Genomic DNA, 22566 nt, shown 5'->3' with positions numbered 1-22566 from the left:
GCGATCTGTACAGCCTGGCAGGTACGGTCTGTGACTGTCCCCAACCTCCTGTATATGCATGACACATGCTAAAACTGTGTACATGCAGACACACACATGAAACAAACAGCTAGGGCTAATACATACACACACACATTGCATCAACATTGGGCCATGAAAACACTGTTGTCCCTCACACACACACATACTTACATGTTGCTTGGATGGCTCAATGACAGGCTCTGGAAAGGAAACACCATACCCTGTGCATATGATGACACCTGTGCCACCACCTGTAATGTGTAACATAGATGCAGGAACAGACTAAAATGGTGCTGATGCTCAGGGTGGCTTTATAACACTGTATTAATGTTAAAATGTAGTTAACACAAAGTGTGATATCCTTCTAGGTGTATGTAAGCAGGCATGATGCATTGCAGCTATGACCATCAATGTAGTATAGTTTACAGCACTGTTGATTCTGACGATTTATTATCCATCCATGTGCCATTTGACTGACGTGTGTAGTATTGGCAGCATGTGTTTCAGAGTGTGCAGTACGTGTGTGATGTGTGTAGTACAGATATATACATGCTTACAAACGCATACACTGGCTTACACGACATTACACGGGCTTCAACATGCTTACACTAGCTTACTCATTCTTCAACGCGCGCACACGGGCTGACACGCGCACACATGCTTACTCGGGCTTACAGGTGCGAACACACTGTCAGCAGGTTTGCATGAAACTTCAGTGATATCCATGACGTACACCGTCAGATTCCTGACTGTACATAGGATAGATCACAACACGCCTCTTCCACTGCTGAGTAACTGACAGCAAACATGTGACACATTGCTCCGATAGGATTACAGTGTTTTATACATACACACTCATGATTATGCATACACACTCATGATGTCACCTATCTTCTACTCTGATAGTCCCCTTAACCTACTCTTCCACTGTAGTGGCTTGGCCCATATGGCATGACAAATTGTGATTCACTATCCTCAGCCTCAATTGCATCGGATTGCCTATTAATGCTTGGTTACATCTCTGACAGAGCGCTTCCACACATAGCAGCCAGTACTCAGTAGCCATCTTGTCTTCAGCTTGCCATTCACCTGCATGGTGAACTAACTGTTAACGATAATTACAACGTCTATGTATTTTAAATATTTCTCTTGTTTTAAAAGTGCAGCGCGTTTTCGCGCCACTGCGTTACACTTACACACCGGAGATCGGGGGAGGACAAATAGAGTTTTATTAATTTACAATGGAGAAATATGCCACTGGCCTTATACTTGGCCATTGGCATGCTTCTTCAACTGTAGTCATCCTTTATTTGCAGCTGACATTGCTCCATTTAGCTACTTGCAGAACATAACTCGGTTAACATCCGAGTACATTTCTGCACATAACTCTACTCTTGCACGGACAGCTTACTGTTACATGTATCGCAGATTTACATCATTTGCATAGCCTTCACCTACAAATGGGGTAATTTGCATATCCTAACATTGTCCGTGCAATGTTCGGTTTAGGGGCTGTCTTACACGCCCCTACAGGATATTGCTGAATAGCTCGGCAGACATTTTGCCTTGTTCTACACTTCCTCTACTCATACACGCTGGCCAGGGCTCCATCACCCCTGGCCTAAGCTTTGCTGTGTGCTAATATGTCTATTTGTGGAGTATGCATGGCTGTAGGTATGGTTTGACCTGCTATGTCTGACATTTCTACAAAGCAGCTCCCGCCTTCATCATTTGTAATGGTGACAGCCCTATAGGTACTATATATACAGCTGTGACATTTGACATGTCAACACATACCTGCGGTCAATACTGAACTGACTACTTCAGTGCTTTTCATACCTCTAGAGTTTTCTTGTAGTAGTATAGTCGATAATACTGTTTCCTATCACATGTATCTGTTTCTGATACAAGATATATCATTGTATTACACCACTACACACAAGAAAAAATCACAGGCCAGATGCCATTACATTCCTTTTGCAGGACACACCCACCAAGAGTGTTGTGTTCCTCACAAAAGCCAACAGGTGCTAATCAAAACATATTATGCTATCATCTACCTTATGTGTTCGCCGGTATTTGCGATGTCCATCAGTGGCAGAACTCACATGAGAGTGTGGGAGACTGGACACTGTATTGGGGACACTGCATAACACCCTGAGGGACACTATTAACCTTCCACATTGACTATCACAGGGCATTAGTTTTCATTCACATTTATCGAGGTACATGCTTTTGATTTGTACATGTTTTGTCATTTGTCATCCCGTCTTTCTTCACACCTGTCCACCTGATATCACTAGTTCTGTGCATTTATTTAGAACAGGGTTACCTTCATACCTCTCAACTGTACACATGTTGGGTAAATGTCCCGAACTTAGACTTAGGTTCATAGGTTCATAGGTAGATACTAGGCTATCTGCCCTAAGGCATTTATAAGCCTAACCAGAGTGTATTTGGCTTCTGCCTCCCTATTAGATTAGCCTACTGTGCCTCTGTAAAGTAGGACACAGAAGGTACCCTTTTAAGATTAGTTTACTGTGCCTCTGTCTAGCAGGGACACAGAAGAGATCCCAGGGGTGAATTTCCGATTTCCCATCCACGCGTCAAGTTTTTGCTTGAAGAGGGTGAGCGAGGGGTTATGTCTAACATGAATTGGGATTCTATTCCAGAGTGAGGGGATCCTCTGGGAAATGAATCTGTCCCTCCAGCATGTCCTATTTATTTTTGTGCTGAGGTTTAGGTCCCTGGAGCGTGTAGCTCTAAGGGACTTGGATTTTTTGAGGTGGAGCATGTCCATCAATTCTGGGTTTGACATGGCTTTGTATGTCAGGCATAGATTGCCTCTGAGTAGGCGGTAAGCAACTGAGTAGAGCTAGAGTTTCTTTATTCGAGCTGCATAGGACATCTGTTTGTAGCCCATAATCCTCTTGGTGAAGTACTTTTGGGGTCTCTCCAGTTGCTGCAGGTGTCAGGTAAGGTACATCCCAAAAGGGGCATTGTATTCAATTATGGGCCTGATGAGTGATGAGTAGAGGGGCACAATGACCTCTCTTGATCTAGATGCGAACCCTTTCGTGATAAGGTGGGCTATATAGAAGGTCTTTCTAACCACTTTGGCAACGTGATTATCAAAGGAGAGATTACTATCTATGTTGGTCCCCAAATCTCTAATTACTTCTTCTGTACTTAATGGATTGCCACCTATGTGGTAATTTGTGGGCACCTTGTTTTTCCCAAAGGGGATGACTATGCACTTTTGAGCATTTAGCTTGAGGCTGTGGCTCTGGCACCAAGCATCCGTCTCTGTGAGACCCTTTTGGAGGATGCTTTGACACAAGCTGACACGCTGGAGATTTGATTATGGCCCCTAGTTTGCAGTCATCTGCGAACTTTGTCAGCCATAATCCCCCTGTGTTAGCCTGAACCTCAGAGAAGTATATACCGAACAAGAGAGGTCCCAGAACTCAGCCCTGTGGGACACCACTTGTAACTGGTTTGGATTCAGACATGGCACCTGCGATTCTGACCATGTGGGTTCTATCTCTGAGCCAGTTTGCAACCCATCTTGTGATATAGGAGTTAATATTTAAGCTGGTAAGCTTATTTATGATGCCCGAGTAGGGTATTGTGTCAAAGGCTTTTGCCCTCATCTATGGCTTTGGTAACTGTTTCAAAGAAATCAGCTAGGTTTAAGAGACAAGATCTGCCCTTAACAAAGCCGAATTGGGTAGGGTCCAGTGTCTGGAGACTCCCAATGTCTTTGATTATGAGTTCCGTGATAATATGCTCCATAGCTTTACAGACCAGACTAGTCAGGCTTATGGGGCGATAGTTTCTGGGGTCCGTTGTGGCACCACCTTTGTGGAGTGGGACCACTGTAGCAGTACACCATTCTTTGGGTACATATCCTGTAGCAAGGCTAAGTTTGAACAATGACTTGATGTGAGGGTTCAGTTCTTCTTGGAGCTCATGTAAGACACAGCCTGGGACACCGTCTGGTCCCATAGATGCTGTGTTTTTTGCTTTGGAGAGGGCAGCTTTCACCTGTGCATCTGTGATGTCAGGGAGGTTACATTCAGTTGGGATCAGCATTTGCTCCTTTGTGGGGGAAGGGGAAGAAGTTTGCTCTGAATCTGTCTGCCAGGATGTTGGCTATGTCTGTAGTTTTGGTATATTTTGTACCATTATGCAACAATTCAGAGCATATCTGGGAGTTTCCGCCCATGTTCCTGACATAACTAAAGAAGGCCTTGTGATTATCTTTAGTGTCTAGGGCAATTTTTCTTTCGAAACTGGCCTTTGATGGCTTTATGAGGGATCGAAGTTTCTTGCTAATACTGATCAGAGATGCCTTCCCTTTTTGGGATTTTGCTCTGTCATGCAGTAGCTTCCTCCTTCTGTTGTATAGCTTATTTATGGCCGGGGTCCACCAGACCGGTCTCCTGTTTTTGGAGGAGTGAGTCTTGGTTTTATTTGGGATAGCACGATCCATGCATTCCTGCAAGTGCTCATAGAATGCATTTGTAAAGGATTCTGCGGATTGGGCTGTATTATCCTCTGGCTCAGGGGCTTTGAAGGATTCCACCTCAGTCTTGAGAAGTGCAAAGTTGGCTTTTGAGAAATTCTTTACAGTGATTTCCTTGACTGGGGGGTGGGGACGGGATATGGATGTCCAGGGAAATTTGTTTATGGTCTGATCTTACCAATGAGGGGTTTACCTGTGGTGTGGAACATAGAGTCCCCATGTTGGTGATGACCAGGTCCAATATGTTGTTCCCTCTTGTGGGAGTGGTGACAAAGTTGTTTCATTGTATTAGAGTTTATAAATTAAAGGAACCATTGGGCGAGGGTGTTTGGGCCTGAGTAGTTTTCCCAGTCAATGTTTGGGTAGTTGAAGTCACCCAATAACATAGTGTTTGGAGAGACCTTCATATTCTCCAGTGTTCTCAGGAATGCCAAGTGGGGTTCCTGTAATAGGGAGGGTATTCTGTAGCAGGCTACAAACTGAAAGGCAGTTTTGCCTGCTGTTAGTTGCACATGGAGGGTTTCTGATGCTTCGTGCAGTGCCACTAACCTGAAGGTGTAGGTATCTTTGATGAATATAGATACTCCCCCTCCTTTTGTGCTTTGGTCCGAGTTTTGGGGCGGAAACGCATGGTATGAGTTATAACCTGGTAGTGCTGGGGTGCTCTCAGGAGCCTTGAACCAGGTTTCTGTTACTGCACAGACATCGCTTTTCTCCATACTGAGGAGAGCCTTGAGTGCATGCATCTTGAGGTTTAGACTTCTGGCATTGAGTAGCATTACCTTTAGTTGTTTTATCCTTGGGTTGTCTATGGAGGTGGGTTTGTCCTTTGAGCCTTGCCTAAAAAAGGCACTATGGGGGTGGCAAGAGCCTTGGCCAGTATACGAAAGCCTAAGGGTGACAGGTGCAAGCTGTCCCTAGCAAAGCAACATGGCTTGTCGAGCATGTCATCCCAGGCTGACAGACACTGGATCATCTTTGAATGACACCAATACTTTAGCCAATTGTTGAAACTGATCATTTTGTCTTTATACTGTGGCATCATTCTTGGTGAGGGCAAGATGCTACTCAAGGTCAGGGTCATACCAGCCTGGGCTACATGGTCAGAGAGCTCCTCTATGTCTCTTTTCATGTAGTCCAGGGAGGTACGTCTCAGGTCATTCACACCAGCATGGACAATGAAGGAGTCATACTTGTACTTGCTTTGGAGTGACCTGAGTGCTTGTGTTATGTGGCGGATCCTGGCACCCGACAGGCAGCTTACAGTGACCTTCTTGTTCAGTCTGGTGAGTGGGACATCAGTGTGCCGGACAATAGATTCCCCTATAACAAGTGTATTTGGTGTGTTGTTTGCTCTTAAGGGCTGTGACTGTGAGGCACACTGATTTTGTGAGATATGGGATTTGTGGGTATTGTTGAGGGGTGGCTGTTGCTTGGATATCTGCTTAGGAGGAGCCTCTGAGTATGTTTTTGTGTGTTTATGTGTTGGGTATGCAGATGCAATAGGTCTATGTGAGACTGGATTTGTGGTGTGGGTGGTTCCCTTTTCCTCTTGACTGACTGTGCCAGTCTTGGGTTGAGAGAGCTCTGCCTCCAGTTTGGCTGTGTAACTGCATCTCTCACATATATTAGAGTTTGTTGGAAGGAGGAGAGGGTTGTCTGTGTACATAAGGCAATTGTAACATTGCCTCAAAATTCCCAGATTCACCAGCTGGACTGGAGAGTAACCTTAAAACTGACCCTTGGGCATACCAGATTAGTATAGGGAACTGTTTTTTTACTGATCAGATTAGGGAAGGGAACTGATTTTTCACTTGATCAGGAAGGACCAATCGGGAGCCTAATACTTATGAGAAGTCAAGGAGGGTGTAGTGCTTTAGTTAGTTGGTGTTTCCTTATAAAAACTGAGCAAGTGCAGGGCTTTAGAAAGAGAATAGAGTGATTACTTTGAGAATTTGAACAGTTCTATGGGAAAAAGTGAAGAGCAGACTTTGTGGAGCCTGGAATAGTTTAAACCTGTTTAGGCGGTGCTGCCCGACGCTGCTCAGTGCGCAAAACCGCGCAAAAAGAGAGTTGTAGGGTTTTAAGAGAGAGAGATCAAGGAGTTTAGAATTGACCCAAAATGGCCAATAAAACTACAGCTTCTAGGTAGTAACCACTTCTCCAGGGACAGGCAGGCTGTTCAGTGTTAACCACTCCCACTGGTGAACAGAGACTTCCCTTTAGCCCAAGTAAACACTGGCCTTCTAGAAAATTCCAAACAGTTCAGAAAGCAAATCCGTAACTGAACTTTCTTAAGTTTCAGAAAGTGGGAAAAAGCAAGATTTTTTTTTTTTTTTCTTTTTGTTGTAGTTTAAAGGTAGCAGAGATACACAAGCAGCAAAATAATCACAACAGTGCAATAAATGACCCCGCACTTGAGTGCTAGTCCAAAATCAGGTAAAATGCAGTTTTTAGAGAAAAAAAACGATTTTAAATTAAGTGCAACACAGGAAATGCAGTAAACAGGCTCTAGATGTGTTCCAAGTACTGTTACTGTTACAGATATAAACTTCAGCAAGCCAGGAAATGCCAAAAAGTAGGCGGCAAAGCAGTAAAACGTAACAAAAAATCAGAAGAAAATACTTAAAATCACAAAATTGGCTCCTTTTCTTCTCTCAGCGTTTTTTCCCCTTGGTAGGTGCTTCAGCAACAACTAGCAAGCCTGAAAAGACGCCAAAACCACTAGGCAGCCGGGTTTTAAGAGAGGCAGATCAAGGAGTTTAGAATTGACCCAAAATGGCCAATAAAACTACAGCTTCTAGGTAGTAACCACTCCTCCAGGGACAGGCAGGCTGTTCAGTGTTAACCACTCCCACTGGTGAAGACTTATAAATAATGTTGTTCCTTCTTTGTTATTATTGTGCCTTTCTGGTAAATTAGTGGCAGGTCATTAAGGACTGTGAGGTTAGATAATAATGGCAGACATTAGTAGTTTAAAACTAATAACCCTCAAAACATTCATACTAATGAATTATCCATTATTCTATCAACGCTCTAACTTTGTCAGAGGAATATTTAACATAGCCCCTATTTGTACTTATTTAAATATGCCTTTGTCCAGCTGTCTTATTCTGAAAGGTTGAGAGGTATGGTTACCATCTTATTCGTACGCATGTACATCCATGATAATCGCTTACATGACACTGATATAAGTCCCTACGTCTTCCCACAATGGTTTACACAATATCCAGTAGATGGGATCTTCATGTTTGGAAGGTATAGGCGTGTGCTATACCTACATAGGAATATTAATCACTCCCATGGGGCGGACCTAATAAATCTGTGCCAACCAACACCTGTGAACCTAGGCCCATTCTTGCATACCCATGATTCCCATACCTGACACCCCTCCACAGTAGTCATAAGACATATTTAATGTGAGCGATAATAAAGTATGAAGATACTTCTAAGCACTATCCACTCTCCGCGTATTGGGACATATGTCATACATTCTGTCAACCCATGTGTTATTACCCTTGTACAAGCTACTGTTGCATGTACAGCTATATTATAGCTGCCGATGTGACTTCCTTAGCGTCGATAATTCGTGGCCGTTGCTGCTAGACAATACTTTTTTGGAGTCCTGCAAAGGACACCTATATCCATGTTTAAATAGTAGAACTTGCAGATTTGCCACACTGGTACTTTCCGGGCAATGGTTTGGAAAGCAGCAGTGTATTTACCTTTCTTGCATGTCTGTATGTCTATCCATAATAGCTATGACATGTAGCCTTTTTATGTACATGTGTTATATCTGCAAGGACAAATGTTTCTGTGTTTGTTATGTATATATCAATTAATGTAATTGTGTGTGTGTGTGTGTGTGTGTGTGTATATATATATATATATATATATATATATATATATATATATATATACATGTATATATATATATATATATGTATATATATCTGTACATTCTTTATTTCATATATTTATTTAGTTTAAGTCTGTGGATATATATCTATACACAAATATATATATCCATATATAGATATATAAATAAACGTGTAGAAAACAGCATTCATTTGCTATGCTTTGAGCGGATTACACATGCACAGGCGCACTTGCATATCCTTATTGTGGGTTACATATGTTTACTAAGTCTTTGTGCTTACGTTCATAGGTTCATAGATTAGAGAAGCTACTAACTACTCATCCATCGAGCCATTTTAAAGCTTTTATCCTTGGGAGACCCAAACCCTGCATCTTGTGTTTGTAAGGCAAACACCTTAACCATTAGGCCACCCTCCCAACGTGGGCTTTCTTAATTGTGACGGTACCAGTACAATATCTGTAATCCGGTTAACGGACATATACGAAATACACGTTCACCTTTACATATTTAAATGTCTTTACAGCACACACGCATTCATTAACTCATATGTGCTGAAGTCGTAGTTGACCCAGAACTGCATTCACATTGGCCGGATGCTGTAACCACTATACTATTGGTGTTCTGACTCATTTATATGCATACCCATAGTACATAACTACATTAACATACGCCTCACCGCTTCACTTACAACACATGCATCCATTCTCCTGCTGGGAAAAACGCGGTACTACATATTGCACATTCCCTATTCCCTACTGCTCTGGACCCAAGTTGCATATTTAATCACTCCAAGGATATGCAGAACACCAAGGCTTATAGTCCTGGCACATACAGGTCTTTGATTATCAGGGTGTTCCTGTGGTGATCTGGGTTTAGGCTTGTCCACCTGGTGAACGAAACTGCCCTGACCGAGTTCAAATGTCAGATGAAGCACATGGACAGCATTTGTCCATTTTATAGAGGTTTACCTATGTTTACAGACACAGGTCTTTCGGCACCTGTCAGCAGCTTTTTATGTTGGCAATACATAATATGGGTGGGGGTGGTTACAATAGATAATCCACGGTGAGGGGTGTTCCCATTCACATTTGACTATTTCCTGTATGCATTCATATGAGGATTATTATTTTGGACATGAATTAACTACAGGTATGCAGTGGTACAGTAAACGAATGTGAAGGTTTGTTACTGTAAATATGTACGGACCTCTGTAATACACTGTTGTTTTCTGGCAAATCAGTAGCTAGTCACTAAAGACTGAAGTCAGAACATAATGACAGACACTTGAGTTTCAGACTTCATACACTTCAGGAAATTAATGCCAATGTACAAACTGTTATTCTATCAACTTTCTCAGTTTCTTTACAAATGGTCCATTGTCCCACTTTTTTTCACGGCTTTGTCCAGATATCTTGCTCTCAGAAGCTGACAGGTATACTTTTATTCACGGCTTTGTCCAGATATCTTGCTCTCAGAGGTTGACAGGTATGGTCGGTCACACCTACACACACATTAAGTGTCCCTCACACAGTAGATCAGGGTTATCCTGTTTACGTCAGTGCCTTCATCACCCTTATACCATGTGCCACTATGCGAATGTGTGCAATATATTTCCACTTATTCGTGTCGGGACACATGCGTCACGGGAAAGTGTTTGATCCTGGGCAGTAGGTTATGCATGACCACTTAGGGCTGGACAGTGTCGTACACCTCTAATGCACATTCCAACTTCTATCCAGATATCTACAGGACTGGACTTCGTGTCTTCTGTTCTAATGTTTACACAGGTTACATATCCCATGAGGGATATCCAAGAATAGTACCGGTCCACAACAAGAGGTATACCGAACATCGTTTTGGAGTTACAAAGATGTGCTGAGGTCGTGTGCAATCCTGCAACTGCCTAGGGTGACACTATCTACTACATATGCATAGTGGTCACTATGTGTAGCTGTGGCTGCACCACACCAGTGGACCTAGTACAGCTGGATTTGGTGGATGCTCAGGGATGGGAGTGGGTTGTGTGATGTGGAGGGGATGCTGCGTAGTCTATTATGCATCCAGGTGTGTTGCATTTGTTATGGCCAATTCCATCCAGGTGTGTTGCATTTGTTATGGCCAGTTCCATCAGGACCAATCTGTGGGTATGTGCCAGTGACATATCTATACATTTGTATCGCACATTTCAATATTCATCTGTTTGTGGGATTGTGTTCTACAGTATGGCCTGTCTGGTTGTATTGCAGCTGTTTATACATGTGTTTGTGTTGCTTTCAGCTTCACCCTCTGCTCCCTCATACACCTCTGGTTCACCTATTCTGCATACGACACAGTATCACCTTGGAGGATTGTACCATTACCCATCCACCCCACACACACAGATTCCTCACACCCCATACATCTGTGCTTTGGTTGTTGGCCCATGACACGGCCAGAGTGACACATTGAATACCCTACATGTGTCTGGTACCTGTATGGTTGTGTGGACTACCCTGCCATGTTTGCTTTCCACATGCTATACCTCACGCACATAGGCACACGTCCATACTTCTCTTTCATTACATGTTTGGTATACCCGGGTACTACCCATGCGACTGTGACACATCCTGACAAGTTCGGCTTGCACCGCTGACTTCCGGGTTTTGGCAGCTTGTTGTACTCATTGGTAGGATGCCACCTTTTCCTATGTCCAGGATGGGATATATTCCGTACACATATCCGACTGTAGTGGACAACACCTCCCCACAGTCGACGGTAGGGTTGCCACCTTTTCAATTGGCCAAAGTGGGACATTTTTGGTACACACATCACATTTTACAGGCCGACACATACCCACAGCAGTACACAGGATAGAACTTAGACGTCTTGCCTATATAAAAGCTTATTCTTGTAGCAGTTCAGTTGCTTATTCTGTTTCCTATAACATTTATGTAATTTAGATACAGAAAACCTGTTTAATGCAACTATTACATAACATATAGGGAATAATTTTGTCCTATAATCTCAGGACATTTGCCATTGTTACAGGTTTTTGTCGGGACACAACTGCCCAAAGAGGGACTGTCGCTCGCAAAGTGGGAAAGGTGGTAATCCTAGTCGATGGTGTGGATAATACTGTTCCTTTCAGCCTACATGTGTCCTTATTGTTGTGGCTGTTTGCATGCTCCTTCTGTTTCGTTTACATGCTTATTCTATTTCCTATCACATTTGGTATGTGAAATACGGACATACCTTTTGTATGTGACTATTACATGCCTTGTGGGATATAATTCGGACGTATGGTCACTAGATATCTACGTTTCTTGTGTATTTTGTTATGGACACATCTGCCCAGCTGTGTACCCTCCCTCACATTGTGGGTCAGCTGGTGACCCTCACCATTGGGCTGGACGTACCTACTGGTGGATCGGTAACATATGATGCATTTTACTTCCACTTGGTATGGCTATCTATACTGCGTTGGACTACAGCCACACGGTCTTCCATGTCATTTGTTCGCGGGATAGGGGCCCGTTATTCCCTGCTGTGCATTTCTGTTTGCTTCGTCACTTTGTGTTCGCAGGTACTTTCTTGCATGCTTTGCATACATTTCAGTCTCCAGGGACACTGACGTGGTTACTATCTTGCAACCTGTTATATGCAAGCATTTTAGGTTGCACATCGACAGCTGCCATTTCCACGCCTCTGTGCAGCACTTCGACATGCCCTATGCACTCGCGCTCCTTTCCTGTGCACGTGGCTGTGTCAGCAGCGCGCCTTCATTACTATGCATTTGGTGCTACTGCACCATCCTCACGCCGCACGGTCGGCACAAGCCTAACGCTGGCCTTGCGCCGAGCTTCATGAATCCCGGGGTCTGTATTTAAGGATCTCAAACATGCAACCCTTATGAAGTTCTTTGATGAGATCTCATAACTCTTCTATGTCAGTACCAGATCTGATGCCAGCATAGCAACAAGCTACACCAAGGAGTTATACACTTATTTTGATATCTCCATAGAATTAGCAGTCCTGAACAGAGTAAAATTAAATGGGAGATTCAAAAACAAACCACCTCAGTTGTCTACCAACATAAATGGAATTTACCACAAGAAAAACAAATCCTCAAATTATACATCAGATCCAAAACTCTACGTGCCGAGGAGAGTACCAAAAATATTATTATGTAATTAAAAAAAACAAGCAACCCCTGAAATTGTTACAGAGGGTAATGATAATTACAAATCCTTCTTTATTTGTGTTAGGAAACTAAGGAATACTACCCAGCAATACTCAGAACTTATTCTAAATTGAACCACCCACTCCAAGCCAGTTGGCATTACCAATATATGAGCTAAAATTCTGTGCAAATTTGTACCCTAAACCATTGTCCAAACTCCATATATCCCAGAATCTCTTTCATCCCCTATTATCATTAAATAACATGTTTTGAAGATGCTGTGAAAGACTAAAATCACTTCTTCAACTGAAGCAGACAACATGTATTACAAAGACATGCATCTTCAGAGCTTCTCCCCGGGCCTCCCCTGAAAATGAGCTCTATCCCAATCGGACTTTCCTGGTAAACAAATGTTAAATAAATTAAAAAAAATAAGAAAGATGTCATCAGTTATGAAATTAAAAAAATGTCATTAGTCTTGTCCATCAGCAATATGGCTTTGTCACTAGGTTCCCGTGTTGTAAAATGAAAAGCAAACTGGCTAAAAGATAGAACCCCTATACTTCATGTGGCGGGTACCTCATCTGAGGCATGAAGTGAACCAGTAAAATCCCCTAGGGCTTTGTGCTCGGATCTTTCCTTTTCAGCATTTAGTTGCCATGGTAATTCTAGGAGAGATGTGTTTGATATTAAGAGATACTCATTCAGAGTTTAGCTCCTCATTATATTCTGAGGCAAAATGTACTTCATTGTGTTACAGAAACTAACAACCTTTACACAACAAATGATGGTGCTGCTTGTGTTAACAGAGTCTATCAACCCTTACATAACAAATGATGGAGCTGATTATGTTATGGAGCCTAACAACCCTTACATAACAAATGATGGAGTTGATCTGAGAGCTTTAAAACTAGGTGTCACTTATATCTGAAAGTTATAAATCTGTTCAGTTCAATCATTTTAAAGTGAAATTTTATTCTGCCTGAAAAACATTGATATTATTTCTTGTCATTAAAACAGGCGGTAAGGTGCTAGTTAAAAATGATTGCCCAACAGCCATACTGTTACATTTTATAAAATTTTGGAAAGAATATTTGCAGCCTATCTTGACATTATTTGGGAGAAAATGATCTGCAATTGCATGAATGGCATGAGGTAAGTTTAGCAATATGATAATAATATTCCCTGAACAAGTATACCATGAATCCAGGCCTTGTATGGCAAAGTTTATTGACCTGACTAAGGCCTTTGATAAGGTAAAATACTCTGATATTGTTTGTTGTTTGGAAGAGTTAGGTGTAGAAACAATTACAGTAAAATCTAAATAGTCATATCAGATTATTACTAAATTAGGGGTTTCATTTTCTCTCATAAGACACAGGAGCATGGGTACCTCAGGGCTGTAAAAAGGACCACCCACTGTTTATGATACATGTGAATTCCATCAGTAAGTAGACATCAAATTCTAAAGTTGTTGTCCGTCTGGATGACACTGCACAAATAACCACTAAAAAGAATATGCGTGGTACATTAGAGTGATTACAGAAAGACTTTAAAGGTCTTCTAAGTTGGATATGAAACACAATGCTTTAAAACCTCAGGAGATACTTGTTTCCCCATAGTCACAGGGTATGCATGCAGGATCTTGATGTTACTTAAAATGCTTATAGAAGTAGCACCTTACACTTAGGTTGGTACTAGGTCATAAACTGAATTTTGATTTGTATATAGACAAATTATGTTTTGGTGAACAACAATGAACAACAACCTTTCCTCAGGAAATACCACCAAATATAACTCCCCCCACTGTCACTAGGGAGCAGATCCTTAATGCTCTCTCTAATACCAAGAACACTGCATCAATGGGCCCAGACAATATACCAGGATGCCTTCTAAATAGCATAAAACATAACCTACCAAGGCCTTTGAAATTACCATTTAACTGTAGCCTCCAAACAGGTTTTGTGCCTCATGAATGGAGAACAGCAACAGTCATCCCTCTGCAGAAAGGTGGGCCATCTACAGACCCATACGTCTCACTAGTCTTATATGTAAAGCCATGGAAAGAATTATCATGGAAATGATCAAAAGAGGTATAGTAAACATCCAGACACTGGACTCAACCCAGTTTTGTTTTGTCAAGGGCACATCATGCCTACTCAACTGGGTGGACTTCTTTGAGAAGATAACCAAAGCAATGGATGAGGGAAAAATGGTTCACATTGCCTACCTTGACCTGGCCAAGGCATTTGACACAATAACCAACTTGGCCATTGTTGGCAAACTCAGGAGGTTAAGTACAAATGCATATGTCACCCTGTGGATAGCCAACTGACTCACAGACAGGACCCAGGAAGTTAGAATTGGGGAGTCCACCTCTACAAAGAGGCCAGTCACAAGTAGAGTCCCTCAGGGATCAATCCTTGGACCACTCCTTTTTGGCATTTAGTTCTCTGAAATCAAGGTCAATGTCAGTGGTCTCTGGCCTACTAAATTTCCAGATGATAGCAAATTAGGAGCTGTCACTGAATCCCACACTGACACAAATGTTCTCCAGGAGGGGCTGACACAGACAAAGAAAACTGGTGCCAGAGCCATGGACAAACTAAATGCCAAGAAATGCATAATTGTGTCTTTTGGGACATCAGCCCCCCCCTGGTAAATATATTGACAACACACCCCTTACAGTTACCCAGTAGTCAGGGACTTAAGGACACACACATATAGTAATCTAGCCTTTGACCATTACATGTCTACAGTAGTGAGGAAATCATTCTATGTTGCACAACTTATAAACAAAGGTATGGAATCTATGTCTAAGAAAGTCATATTTCCACTCTATTTGGCATTCATCAGACCTATCATTGAGTACTTTGGTATGCACCTAACCAAGCATATCCAACAATTGGAACGTCCACAGAGGTTCTTCACTAAAAGAATACAGGGCATAAGTAAAATGTCCTATGCAGACTGCCTCAAGGCCCTATCCCTGTATTCTGTTGTCTACAGACTTTTGAGGGGAGATCTATGCCTGGCATACAGGGCATTGTCAGACCCACTCTGATGGACCTCCTGCATATCCACAAAACAAACAGCACCGGAATTACCCATTCTAAAGACTTAAACCTTGCCTGTGATATAAATAGGACCTGCTAGACAGAGAGGTATGTATCCCAGAGACTACCCCGTCTATGGAACAGGTTCCCTTTCTATGTGAAGCAGAGTTCCTCCCTAACCCAATTCAAGTGTAACTTGGACAACTGGATGGAGAACAGGAAATTCATCCCTGCTTTGGCACTTATGTCTCTAATGCAAACAGGTAAGCTGTAAATGGTTCATCTCCCAGACCCATGCTTACACTTATCAAGGGTATCAGAGCTTGTCAGAGATTTGGGATGCACGGCTAGGCTTAAAAAGACCCTTGTGGTTGTTAGCCTAGTAAACACCTATGATCCTATGAATTACCTTTGGTACATAAAGTTTTAAAATCTTTATCAGTTAGAATAAGTGCATGTTGGGAGAATCATTTTTTATTGGCAGCAGCTCAGACCAAGCAAGCTATCTTTTGAGTTTTCTTTATGTCTATCCTTTAATTTTTTATTTATTTTTTGTTTGTTTCTTCATGCAGAAGCTGTAAGCTATAAAGAGGGTATGGGAGTGTTAAGCCCTTACATTTCTTCCACTTTCTTTATGTAGCTGTAAGAGCAGCAGATGCATTTTCATGTCAACATAATAATGCAAAGGTGTGTTTTGCCTGTCTTTGAACGTTAGGCACACTGGGTGGTGGCTGCAGCTTTGGCAATGGAAATACTTAATCTAAGTGACTGTAAGTAGTTTCATTGAGTAATTTTGGAACAAATGGATGAATTCTGTCTTGCTGACTTGATAAGTAGATGTTACCTAACTCAGTGCATAGTATGTTGAATAGAGATACTAAAGATTGCGAGACAGTTAGTAGTATGTGCAAAAAACCTAGACATTGTGGTATGTGGCTTATATACAACTTTTTTGCTATAAAAAGTACTGGTGTTCAAACCATGGCTACATCTCTTAGAAAGCCTGTTGGTATTCAAGTCGAGCTAAATGGTTCCAGTTTTTGCAAAATGCAAGAACTGACATGCCTGATGGTGATACCAAGGCATTAAAAGACTTTGGTACTCAAGCCAACTGAGGTTTTAATATAACATTGAGGAAAAAGGTACTGTCAGAAAGAACCCTCATGGTTTCATCAAAATGACCTCTCATAGTTCAGATGTAATAGTAAATTCTGAAATACGTGAAGTTGTTAAAGCCTATCAAGGTTTAAGTACTGCTACCAGTTCTTCCAAACACAAGAGGAAAACAGCATTTAAAAACTGTGGCCCTGTTTTGAATAAAGTTATGTATGTGGTAAATTAGATGCCTCCAGTCATCACTTTCTCTCTTTTCATTCATTTTAGGGCTAGCAAACTTTAAAACATGCTACCTTTGCACATAACAAGCACTGACCATGTCAAGGCTTTTAAAAAAATCTGTAGATACTTAGTTCAAAAATAGAGTTTATGGACCATATTTGATATTTAGTAAACTATTAAATAGCCCTAGTGGGGCATGAGTTTGAGTTTTGTGATATATATATATATATATATATATATATATATATATATATATATATATATATATAAACATATATATATATATATATATATATATATATAAAATACTGAGCATTGATAACTGTTTGATTGCAACCTCATCCTTTTCCCCATTTTTGTAGGAAATGGATGAAAAAGTTCAGTCCTTGTACTGGGCTCCTATCAGAAAAGCGAACGCTTAAATTAGCGAATGCTCATATCGATAATGTGAAACCTGAAAATGTCGAAGGCAGGGAACATTGATTTTTTTCCCAGGGAAAAAAAAATTGATGGGTCGTTCTCTGTACTTTGCTGTTTTCTCGACTGTGGTGCAATCTCGAAGTTGGTATATTTAAGTTGGGGGTGTGTGGGGGGCACTGCCCTCGACTTTATTTTGCCTGTACATTGTTTTTTTTTTTTTTTGAATCAGCAAATTGTTTTACCTGGGAAAAAATTTGCTGATTTGTTCCTTCGACATTTTAAAATTTTGCGTTTTTAAGTTCAATAGAAGAGCGTTCGCTGTTTTTAGCATTCGATCTGCTGATATAGATGCCTTGTACTATGCAATGCTACATTTTATGGGTGTTGCTCATTCATAAAGTATATAAAACCCTACATGAGAAATTCCACTATGATGAGAAAGTAAATTCCAATAAGATGTAATTTGAACAGCTGTTAATTCAGACCATAAGTATATTTAAACAGATTTCCATTATGCAATATGTTTTGAATTTAAAAAATATTTGAGGTATTGTATCTATTGTGTAATGTCTCCACTTATAACTAATTTATGTTTATTTATTTTGTAATGCGTATTCTTGGATTTTTGGTAAATAGAAATATTACCTAAGGAAATTTCAAAATAGATAAAATGAAAGGAAATTAAAAAAAAAATAAAACCCTGTGATGAAACTAACAAATAAACATACTAACTAGCTTTGGGGGAAAAATAAATTGCTTTCTTGATATTAAAGATTTTCAATCTCACCATAAGATTGTATTTGGGCAAACAAAGAACTCAAGCACATAATTAGTAATATTAAGTTGTGATATTAGGTTAGTCTTCTAGTCAGTGCAGAGGATTATGGCTGTGTGCTGAAAATGAGTTTCTTCTTGTGACTAAGGGTATAGGGTTTGATTCCTCCTCCTACAGTTGCCTACTGTGTAGCTATGAGCAAGTCATTTAACTAGACAGTGCTCCCACATTACTCATGAAAAGGGACACCATCCAGTGGGCTTAGCTGGTTAACAAACAAAACAAAATATGAACTGAAAGTAGCCACCTACTCCAAGGAGAACCAGAAAACCTTTTTTAGCTATATTATGGCATTAGAAATAGCTCAGAACCCTATACTGAGCTACAGATAATGGTATTATCTATTATTTCCCAAAGGCAAAGTGAATGCCCCAGCTGAAAAATTAAGTTTCAGTTTCACCCTACTCATTCACCCTGATATACCCCTCCCTTGTTTTTCTAAAGCCTCCTTTTTCCTGAAATCACTGTGATCCATATCTGAGAAGATTTCTCCAAAACCGTAAATAATATATCCATGGGTTCATAGAATATATAAGGCTGTTTATATAACATATAAGGGTGTTTCTAGTTTTCAGTCTTAGTCTTTCCAAAAGGTGCACACCTTATTTTAAGGAATGGCCACCATTGTGCTACTTTACAATGGTGGCACCACTGCATACATCCTGAAAAATATTGCCATATTATCTTCATCAGAATCATCTGCCAAACCATAAAGCCCACCTCAATCACCTTCATAAAAATTGAAACTGGTGACCTATAAACCTATCATCCGAAGAAATGTGACTTTGAAAAAGGTAGATCCTGTCTCCTTAGCTTGATTAGTTTCTCAGAGCATGTAATGGAAACCGTAATGAAAGACCATTCTGTTAATTCTGATTATCAGAAACCTTTGATACAATTCACAATGCAGATATAAACACCTATGTTATTCACTGAGTTACAGACTGGTTACCTGACTAAATGCACACAGGAAAAATTGATGGTACGTTCTCATCTAAAAGTCATGCTACTAGTGCTGTCCCTCAGGACTCTATCCAGAGATACCCTCTTGTTTGGCATCTACTTCTCAGACAAGAAAACAGATATCAAAGGTCTATGGCCAACCAAATTTTTTAATGACTGTAAATTGGGGGATATTATTGACTCCTCCTCCTTAGACACTTATATCTATTTAGTGGGGCAACAATTGGTATACTGACTGTAGCCTTAAACTTAATGACAAAAAAAAAAAATAGTGTAGCTGCCTTTGGTAAGCAAGTCTGTCCAACTGATTACCACATAAAGAGGACCCCACTTAAGACTGGGTCATTTATTAAAGGTCAAAAGACCTTTATCAGAAATAAACAATTCTTTGAGCATTGTGTATCCATTATAGTTAGAAAATCTTCATAAATTGAGCACTTAATTATCAAGGCTATATCTGCCAATTCCAAGTACATCATAATCGTCCTCCATTCTTCCTTCATCGGACAAACCATAGAATGCAATGCACCATTTAGAATGCATCACACCATCCACCTTGCCAAACTAGAAAGATGGTGACCTTTTTATTAAATAAAACTCAAAGTAATAAGTTCTCTAAGATACCTGGAAAGACTAAATCCCTCTCACTTTATACATTCTCATGTCAACTCAGGTCTAAGTCACATAATCAAATGGTTGCATTGCTGAATGTATCATCTCATCGACAATGCAGGCTGTCAAACTTCTCTGACTGAGATCATGTTATGGTAGGGATCAGAAAATGTGGTCTTTTCCCCACTGTGGTGCAGTCTCAGAGTCGGTGTGTGTGTGGAGGGGGGGGGGGGGTGTTGATGCCCTGCATTGACGACAAGATGCAGTTTGACAATCTAGCCATTCAATTATTTGACATAGACCTGTCAACTCCTATAAGGTGATCTCTGTCTCCCATTCCAGTTCTGAAATATCCTTTCTTACTGAATTTCCTCAAACTCAGAAATATTGGTTATATAGTAAATGCAGTCACTTAAAATACCTCAGTTTTCACTGCATTATAAACAGGATCATTTTGCAATATATGTTTCTCGTCCAAGGAATCCGTACCTATGGAATAAGCACAATTGCATGTCAAATAATATACATATTGGTCTTATTTGAATTCTGCTTTTAAGATTGGATGGGTGCTCACAGATTTACTATGAGAGCAAGCAGTATGGTTATCACTGAGTAGGGTGCCATGGCTAGCCTATGTATGGTTACTCAGGCCTCTTAGCTGGTAAGAACTTATTAACCTAAATCTGTAACAGTGACATCTAAATCTTTTTCAAAATAATTTTAAATTTTCTACAATCTTTCAGAAAAATGTAATTAATAAAGTTTTTTGAGTAGATATCTGCACAACATTTCCCAGAAGCATTCCACTGAAGCAGTGTCATCCGAAGTTTAACTTCTCTCTTAGAAAAAAATGAGTATGATTATGATCAAGCAAAAACAAAAAGTCTCCACAACAGTACTGTGAGAACAAATTATGTAAATCCCAGCCCTTCAAAAATAAACTGAGATTAAATAAAAAAATTTAAATAAAATAAAACAGCATATGCTAACATCCAGTGTTGCACACTGTTAGCATTTTGCATGAGATCTACACCCCCACTCTGCCCCCTCTCCCTCACTACCTATAGATTCGGTCTCTGATATTACCGTCCTTTAGAGTGGCGGGCATACATGATACAGCAAATACAACGTGCGGATACATTCTCCTCATTCACATGTTGTTGCAGTATTGAGAGAATTGCAATTACAATCCTCAGAATTTCAACAGGTAACTATCAAAAAAGGCACAAGAACATTATATAATGACTGCTGTCATTACCAGTTCAGGTTGTTCAGTGGAGTCAGCTGCAGGCTATGACACTGTAGACTTTAGTTTTAATTGTAAATCCCTAACACTGCCATAATGTACATTGTTGCCCAAGTCTTATCACAGCCATACTAACTCAGAAAATTCTTTACTTGTCTTGGTACATCCGTTTGAATATCAGTCATTCTATACAATGAATCAAGGAGTGCCTTCAAAGTAATGACAATTTAGGCATCTTATCTTGGAGAGAAATATCTGGGAAAATGTCTTGGCATCTATTGTTTCATCTGCAGTGCCATCATGGCAAGATAGTAAGAGGTGTAAATGTGCTGTAAAGACAACAAGAGAACATACAAGATCTGATATCAGTTAGAGATAATGTCCATTCATACCTTGCTCAGTCCCTTCAATGACAATCCTTGCTTTAATAGCCATAGTGGTAGTTCCTGCTGTTATTACCAGAGTCTCATTAAGCTCAGAGCTGTTGACTGGCACAGAGCGGGCAACAATCACTAGAGAGAAAAATATAAAATTATTATACAAACAGGTAATTTTCTTCATTACCGGCTGTCTAACTGACATTCAAATTGCTTATGCAAAGTAAATAAGAAAACAAAGAATATGCAAATACAATTTCCACATAAAGACATAACTCATCATTAAGATGCTATCACCTAAGCTGTTTATAGGTATTGTACAGGTTATTTGTTACTATGATGTTAGATTCAAAGCTCTTCAAGATTTTTAATGTACTTACAGTTTGGCATAGGAAACATGCACTTTTGATGTAGATTTTTTGTATGGTTTAAGATGTCCGCTAACTATCAGCTCACTGTCATCCATGTGGCTCATTCTGTCCCCACTTGGTGAGAGCTTTCTCCAGCCTAGTTATTCTGTTATGGAGACAGCCAATCACAAAGCCATCCTGTGGCATCAATAAGGGCTTTTCCTTTGTTATTTTCTACTCACACCTCCCTGACCCACAAATATGTAGTGTCCAAGGGGAGATGTGAAATGGACATTATGGTGTAATTACTCACATCACCATAAAGCACTGGCACCCACATTAGTGGCAGTCTTGTCTCCAGCAGTGGCTCAACTACTGAGGTGTAGCTGAACAATTACCCCATCCCGATCTTTGTTGCTAGGATGGGGGTGGGGGATGACACAAGCCTCTGACTTGAAGCTTTCTTTCTGTCTCTATTAGAACCTCAGCCACTAACTGAACTCAGGCTGTCTAGGCTGTAATCAAGGCTTCATCTCTCACTGCAACAGGGCTGGGTACTCTTCATATACATTTTTGCAAAGTATACAAATGCTAGCAATACTCTGTAATGGGGGGGGGGTGAAATCCTTTATATCATATATAATAGTCTTTATAAAGGGGTGTAGGGGCAAAATGAAGGTCAAAATGAATTTTATAATTTGTTCAGAGAGTAAAGCTTAAAATGAGTTATATGTTTTACACAGTCTTGTTAGAAAGTCATGTCATTTCTTTTTAATCTGTT

At 40.5% G+C, this 22566-nt stretch overlaps 1 long non-coding RNA gene across 1 annotated transcript in view; it reads right to left on the bottom strand.

Annotated features, from left to right (window-relative positions):
* Positions 1–21566, bottom strand: part of LOC122810958 — a 51842-nt gene extending 30276 nt beyond the window's left edge. Inside the window, exon 1 of the long non-coding RNA XR_006366164.1 lies at positions 21451–21566. This is a non-coding gene — a long non-coding RNA (uncharacterized LOC122810958). The remainder of the gene's footprint in view (positions 1–21450) is intronic.
* Between the last annotated feature and the right edge of the window lie 1000 nt (positions 21567–22566).

This window comes from Protopterus annectens, chromosome 9.part0 (genome assembly GCF_019279795.1).
Source record: "Protopterus annectens isolate FY-2018-M chromosome 9.part0, PAN1.0, whole genome shotgun sequence".
Taxonomy (NCBI): domain Eukaryota; kingdom Metazoa; phylum Chordata; order Ceratodontiformes; family Protopteridae; genus Protopterus; species Protopterus annectens.
The sequence above is the reverse complement of the archived record's forward strand: the minus strand, read 5'-3'. Positions and strand labels throughout refer to the sequence as shown.